Genomic DNA, 7500 nt, shown 5'->3' with positions numbered 1-7500 from the left:
AATCCGAGTGAGGGAGTGTGATTTTCGTGCCGGACCGTACCCACATCCGCAGCAGGTCTCCAAGGTGAACAGCCTCTAGTCGATAGACCAATGTAGGTAAGGGAAGTCGGCAAAACGGATCCGTAACCTTGGGAAAAGGATTGGCTCTGAGGGCTGAGCCGGTCGGGCTGGGGTCCAGAAGCAGGAACGGCACTGCACCGGGACTGGGCGAGGCTCGCCGCCGTAAAAAGCGGTGCGGCCGAGCCCGGACCAGCGTCGGGACCTTCCTGTGGAAAGCCACAGCTGTGCATTTTCCGTGGGCTTCGCGCCTGAGGTTCTTGCTTCGGCCGGCAGAAAACAGCCAACTCAGAACTGGCACGGACCGGGGGAATCCGACTGTCTAATTAAAACAAAGCATTGCGAGGGCCGTTGATCGGTGCTGACGCAATGTGATTTCTGCCCAGTGCTCTGAATGTCAAAGTGAAGAAATTCAAAAAAGCGCGGGTAAACGGCGGGAGTAACTATGACTCTCTTGTGGTAGCCAAATGCCTCGTCATCTAATTAGTGACGCGCATGAATGGATTAACGAGATTCCCACTGTCCCTATCTACGACTCCAGCCACGGGAGCGGCCGCGTCACAGCACGGGTAAGTGGGCTCTGCACATTTCTACCTATAACTTTGGCAATTTTGGTTTTAGGAGAGTCAGAGTGGTCTCTACTTGTCTGTGAAGTTACAGGGACTCCTACTGCTACAAGTACAGCTATCAATAACGAAAATTTCAAATTTTAGAAGCAGAAAACAGTGGGAATTGGCGAAAACAACAATAGTCGGACCACGTGTTTTTTACGATCGCTTGTAGCTTCGTTATTATTCTATCGAGAGACTTCCTACTTATATAGTTGAGAGTCCTTAGGGTAGACTTGACGCTGCTGAAGTTTGATCGGGCTAGGTATAATAGTTTCTTTGTTATTCCGCAATAAAAATTAGGCCTAATCATTAAAAAAAATTAAATTGATAATATCACCTCGCAAAAGCATTTAAATCTTGTCCGCTTGATATATTAATAAACAGCATCTCATGGGCTACCAGGAGGCCCAATTCCGTACACTCTAGGCCCCTAATTAAGGTGCTAATTAGTAAAAAGCTCATCTCATTAAAACAATTTTTCAAAAAGATCTACAAACGCCACCAGAAAATAGCTAGTACCTTCTTTTAGAGCAAAACAGCCCGGTTTTTCCGTGTAAAAATAATTTTGATAGCTTGAAGCAACCGGTAGTTACAGAGATAGAAAGAATTTAACGAGAAACGTGAATAAACGTGTGGCGCCCGCGTCTTCCCTCGCCCTTGCCCAGAGGAGGAGGGCGGCTCACCGCTCGGGGAAAGGGGGCGCTCATCAGATCGGAGCCTCTGAACACGTGTTTTCCTTCTTTTTCTTTTTTTTTTTTTTACGATAGCTTTCAAATACAGGGATAGCCTTTGGTGATTTCGCTTTCGCACTCCTCTCGTATTTTGATGAGAGGAACATCCTCCAAAGGTTTGCAAAATTCTAGGATCAATAGAAGAAGTTATAGCGGTTTTAGTCACCCCGTGTATTCCTTCCTTAGAAAGCATAGGGCACGGTAGACAATCCTATCCACCACAATCAAAGCAATCTAAGTGCCATCGACGAAAACCGAGTCGACTATTAGATTATACATCCTTGAGTTTATAGAATAACAGAAAATCAAAGTGTATTTTGCCGTAACAACGTGGGAACAAGCGTTCGTAAACTCTACACAAACAGCGTCAAGGGGGCAGCCATTTTGAATGCGAACGACATCGCAAACAAATCTGCATTCATCGAGCTCGAAATCACGTAGTAAACAAAACTTCTCTGGTAGCTTGGAAGAACATAAGGGGCTTAACAACTACCCAGTAGTATTTTTCGAATTACATAGTTAATTGAAGAGAAACTGGATCCTCTTTCCCCCACTTAAACACATACTGCACGGAACTAAGTAGTCGAGTATTCATACTGCACGCAACTAGGGCAGAATCTGATAAAAAGCACTCCTTGGTGAATAGAGCCAGGTAGGGAACGTTAGATAGTCACGGGTTGGGGATCAGGGGGCCCTCAACAATGACTGGAGAGACAAAAACAAAGAAAAGTGTCACAAAGGAACGGAGTAAGGAAGGAAAAAAGAAAGAAAAGAACGAAACTACTTGCAGCACCTCAATGCAGGGCGCGCTAGTCAGTGAGAAAACAAAAGTAGGTGAGGACAAATGTAAGGAAAATCCAGAAGGGATTGATTCAAAGGCAAAAAGGTCAGCTAGCCCCGACTATTGGAACGTCAGTACAGATCTGAGACTACCATTCTCGGAAATCCGGCCACGTATGGCAAATCAACTGAAGCAGCAATCCCGTACAGAGACAGAGAACGACGAGGTCAGTAGAGATATAGAGGGAGGTAAGATGGAGTCACCCAGAGAGGAGGGTGAGGGTCAAGGCCTACGAGACCTCAGAACGAGTGCAATCCTCGACTGCGATAAGGAGTTCCTTGATCTCCTCATGGTTACTCAACATGAGGTCCCCCAGGCAAGTCAGCACCTGAGAGGCCTATTGGACGAGTTTCAGAAGGTTAAAGAGATTGCGCTGCAGGTGGTGGAGAAGAATGCTTACCTAGAGGGACGCGTGAGAGAACTAGCAAAGACCAAACCGGCTGAAATTAGGACCTTTGCGGAGGTAACGAGGACAAATCTGGCTAACCAAGAACGGGACGGTGAAAATAGAAGCACACCCAGTGAGAGGAAAGCAGTACTCCTAGTGAGGGCCCCTGAAGACGAGGAAGAGACTAGCTCTGGAGAGGTACGAGAAAGACTGGTCAGGCACTTTGACCCCATAACGCTTGGCCTCAAGAACGTTGCTCTCAGGCCAATCAGAGGTGGAGTAGCAGTAACCACCACCTCCGCAACGGCAGTTAAGAAATTGCAAGACAGTATAAGAGAACACGAGCAGACAAAACAGTTCGAAACAAAAATAGTAGATACAGCCAAACCGGAAATTAGGCTGATCTCGGTGGACAGTAAGGTAGACTCCGAAGACATCCCAAGAATACTTCTGGAGCAAAATGAGATCGAAGGAGCTGTGAAAGATATTAAGGTAGTCTGGAGGACAGAGAGGAAATCCGGCTCTCAAGTCACACTGCGCATTTCCAATACAGGACTGGCCAAGGAAATAGTGCAGAAGAAAAGAGTCAACATTGGCTGGTCTAGGTGTAGAGTCTTAGAAAACGTGTACCTCCCCAAGTGCACATACTGCACGAGACTGGGGCACAGAGAGGGGAACTGCTATGCCAAGAAGGCACGATGTACTGAATGTGGCGGAAACCACTACTACAAAGATTGCAGGGAGGAAGGGAAAAGTTGTCCTCTCTGCGTAGATGCAGGGAAGGAAGCAGTGGACCACTCGATGTGGGACGGGCCATGCCCCACATTCGAGGACCGATACCAAAAGAAGAGGCGAGAGCTAGGTTTTGCATAAAACTTTCCCACCTAGGCACCAGTAGACTATCTCTTTAACCAGGCGAATTAGGTAATCAGCACTTTTTGACCACAGTAGAAAAAAAAAATATATAAAAATGGAAGGTATGAACAAATTGGTGTGTTTACAAATAAATCTAGGTCGCTCCTTTCGAGCGACAAGTAATTTGACGAACCTTCACTTAGAACAGAACCAGGATGTTTCATTCATACAAGAACCATATCACTTAAAAAACAAGGTTATCGGGTTCCCCATTAGAACTAGAATTATACAATCAGACGACAATCCAAAAACGGCAACAATAGTGCATAACGAGAGAATTGGAATCTTTCCCTTAAAAATTAAACAAACATTGATAGTAGCGAGATTGACTTGGAACAACATTGAATTACTGACAATAAACTGTTATTTTCCGCCGCAATCAGATACATTACCAATATTACTGGAAATAGAAGAGATCCTCAACAAGTCCCAACCTGCGGACAATATACTAATTATCGGGGACTTCAACGCGAAAAACATAATCTGGGGAGGGGAAACAACAAATCAAAGAGGCATAGAAGTTTTAGAATTTATCAATAGAAACAACCTTACTGTTTTAAATGACCCACAGTCATTACCAACTTTTCAATCCTCGAATGGCAGAAGCTGGATAGACCTTTCTATAAGCTCGATTCCCTTGGGTGAAAACATTCTTAATTGGGAGGTATTAGAGGAGGACAGCCTTAGCGACCATCGCTTCATTAAAATTGAACTTTTCAAGGTCAAAACCAAGAAGGAAAAAAGATTAACAAAAATGGGGGAAAAGAAAGTATTAGAGGAGCTACGAGAAGACAGATGGCTTCGAACCACGGCCCAGAGGACAATAGAAAATAGGAACCAGCTGGAAACCATAGTAAACCAATTCTACAGAAAGATTGAAGAGCTTGAAAAGAAACATTCAAAACATGTTAGCAATGATGACAAGAAGCAGAAAGCGTGGTGGAATGCAGAATTAGAACTAAAAAGGAAAAAAGTAAGAGCTTTACGGAGAAGGTACCAAAGGTGTTCAAACGAGCTCAGAGAGGATTTCAAGAAAGCATACCAAGAAGGTCAAAAGAACTATCAGAAGGACATAATTGAAGCCAAAACCAAATCGTGGAAAACATACTGTAGTAAGCAAGAAAAGAATCCATTTTCTCTACCGTATAAACTTGCGGCAAATAAAATAAAGAGGAAAATTGTATTTCAAGGTTTAATCAAGGAAAATGGAGAGACAACCGCTACCGAGGAAGAGACGATAAGATATATACTTAATAACCTCTATGCAACGAATGAGGACACCGGAGAGATATATAGAGAAGATAGCGAACATGAAGAAAAAGATGATGACGAGTACGAACACATAGATGTCACGGAAACCGAAGTGGATTATGTTGTAAACAACATAAGGAAAAATATCAGCCCAGGGCCCGACAAAATAAAGACGGAATTCATACAGAGAGTGTACCACATGCATAAAAAGTTTTTCATTAACATCTTTAATGCAGCATTAAAAATTCGTCATTTCCCATCAGCTTGGAAGATATCAAAAGTAATTCTTATACCAAAGAACAGGGGCAAAGGACAGCAACAAGTGAACAAGTATAGGCCAATTGCCATTAACTCCATCCTCGGGAAAATTTTTGAAAAAGTGATATACTATCGACTCTACCATTACTTCGATACTCGTGAATTATTCCCAGAAAATCAATTTGGATTTACGTATGGCAAATCGGCCATCACCGCACTGTACAAACTAAAACGAGACATAGTACATTCCCTTGAAAATAAAGACAATATTATAGTAATTTCATTAGACATAACCAACGCATTCGGGAATATAATTGTTGATAGAGTAAAAAAAAGATTTAGGGATTTAGAAATACCCAAGGAACTGAGTCAATTGGTATTGCACATGCTAGAAGACAGATCAATCAGCTATGAACTGGGGGAAAACAAAATTCAGCTAAAGCTAAACAAAGGAGCACCACAAGGCTCCCCCCTAAGTCCGTTTCTATGGAACATAATTGTTTCCGAATTATTAGTGGCAGAAATGCCAGAAACTACCACCATACAAGCATTTGCAGATGATTTAACAGTAGTGGTTAGGGGCAAAAGTAGAGCTAAACTAGAAGCGGAGGCCGCGAAAGCACTGACGACTATACACGAATGGAGCACCCGAAATGAGCTGAACTTCAGCCTGGAGAAATGTGAATTCATCAACCTAGGGGCCGCGTATAAGAATAGATCTCCAGTCATTAAAATTAACGGCATTTCAATTAAGCGAGTCCAACAAACGAAAATTTTGGGGGTGATATTCGACAGTAAACTTTCGTTTATACCACATTTAAAAATGGTGAAGCAAAGAATCCAAAGGATTACGTCTGGTCTGGCACAATTTACAGGAACGAGTTGGGGTATGACCCCAAAACACCTCCGACAAATCTACTTAGGGGGAATAGAACGCATGATAGTATATGGCTCTCCAATATGGTACCCGGCAATATCCGCACGGAACAAGATTAACACAGAGAAGATAAATAGACTGAAGGCAATTCAGAGAATCCCCTTGTCAAAAATTGCTAAATCTTTTCATACAGTATCGAACGCAGCACTAAATATTGTCTGCAACATTCCCCCGGTACACATAACAATAGAACGAGAAAACACAATTTTTAACATAATTCATGGAGACGGAAAATTCGTGTTTAATGGTCAGGCTTTCGGGAAAGAAGATATCGCAACCAAGATTCGGCCATCCCAAACACACCCAGCAAAAAAGAGAAAATATGACTACTCAAAGTCAATCGAGGCAACCGATTACAGCTTTTATACCGACGGATCGGCTATGGGAAACAAAATTGGCGCAGCCTTCGTCATCATAGACAAGTTTGGCAGAGCAATAAAATACAAACAAATGAAACTTCCAGAACACTCAAACAATTTCGAAGCTGAGACAGTAGCTATCTATGAAGCCATAAAAGAAATGGGCACAATGAGCCAAACTAATACATACCAGATAGTAACAGACAGTTTATCAACACTAGAAGCTCTCAAAAACCCAAATAACACGAACCCATTCGTTCATAAAATTCGACTACAACTAAACCAATTAAAAAATATTAAGGTAAGACTTGTATATACGCCGGCACATATGGGAACTACAGGTAACGAGCTTGCCGACCAATTGGCTAAGGAGGCGACCAAAGAGGGCGAAGAATACTCAGTTCCAATATCAATATCGTTCATCAAAAATGAACTTCGAAAACAAGGCGTGCTTGAATGGAATAAATACTGGAATCTGCAAGGCAAAGATTCATACACTTACCAATGGATAAAGAACACAAAACTCATCCCAACATCTTTCCCACCGAACTACTGGTTAGTTCAGGCAGTTACAGGACATGGCCGTTTCCCTTTTTATTTCAAGCGATTTGCCATAACGGACCATGAGCAATGCGTGTGCGGAGTTGAAGCACCATCATTCGACCACTACTTAGACTCATGCAAATTAACAGCCAAGGAAATTCAAACATTGAAACAAAAATACACCAAACCGTCTAACTCCAAACTGGAGATTATTGGGGACGAAGAAAGCATTGCAGTGATAGAGGAAATAGTTCAGAATATAAACGAAAAAATCTTACGAGCATAATAATACATCGGAGCTCACTGGGACTGGAAAAATCAAAGTATGAGTCAGGAAAAAAAAATGGAAATTAAGGAGAAGTTCTCACAACAAACTTAAGTAAGTAAATCCCCTCCGTGGCCCAATTTCGTCGTTGGGAGGGGCAATCACTGCACGAAATTACATGGACACGCACCATGGCATAATTCTCGACACAGAAAACATCAAGTGCCACGTTCCTTCATCACCGCAACGGGTTGTTGGTAGATCTGGAACAAAGAGTTCACCAATAGATCCCAGACCCGAACTTCATCAATAAGCGGGGTTGTTGGTTGATCACGGGCACCTAG

The 7500-nt window shown here is 42.8% G+C and overlaps 1 pseudogene; it reads left to right on the top strand.

Annotated features, from left to right (window-relative positions):
- LOC142791809 (large subunit ribosomal RNA) overlaps nucleotides 1–988 on the top strand; it is a 3196-nt pseudogene extending 2208 nt beyond the window's left edge.
- The last annotated feature ends 6512 nt before the right edge of the window (nucleotides 989–7500 follow it).

This window comes from Rhipicephalus microplus, unplaced genomic scaffold (assembly GCF_043290135.1).
Source record: "Rhipicephalus microplus isolate Deutch F79 unplaced genomic scaffold, USDA_Rmic scaffold_190, whole genome shotgun sequence".
Classification (NCBI taxonomy): Eukaryota; Metazoa; Arthropoda; class Arachnida; order Ixodida; family Ixodidae; genus Rhipicephalus; species Rhipicephalus microplus.
This window is presented reverse-complemented; position numbering and strand designations above follow the sequence as displayed.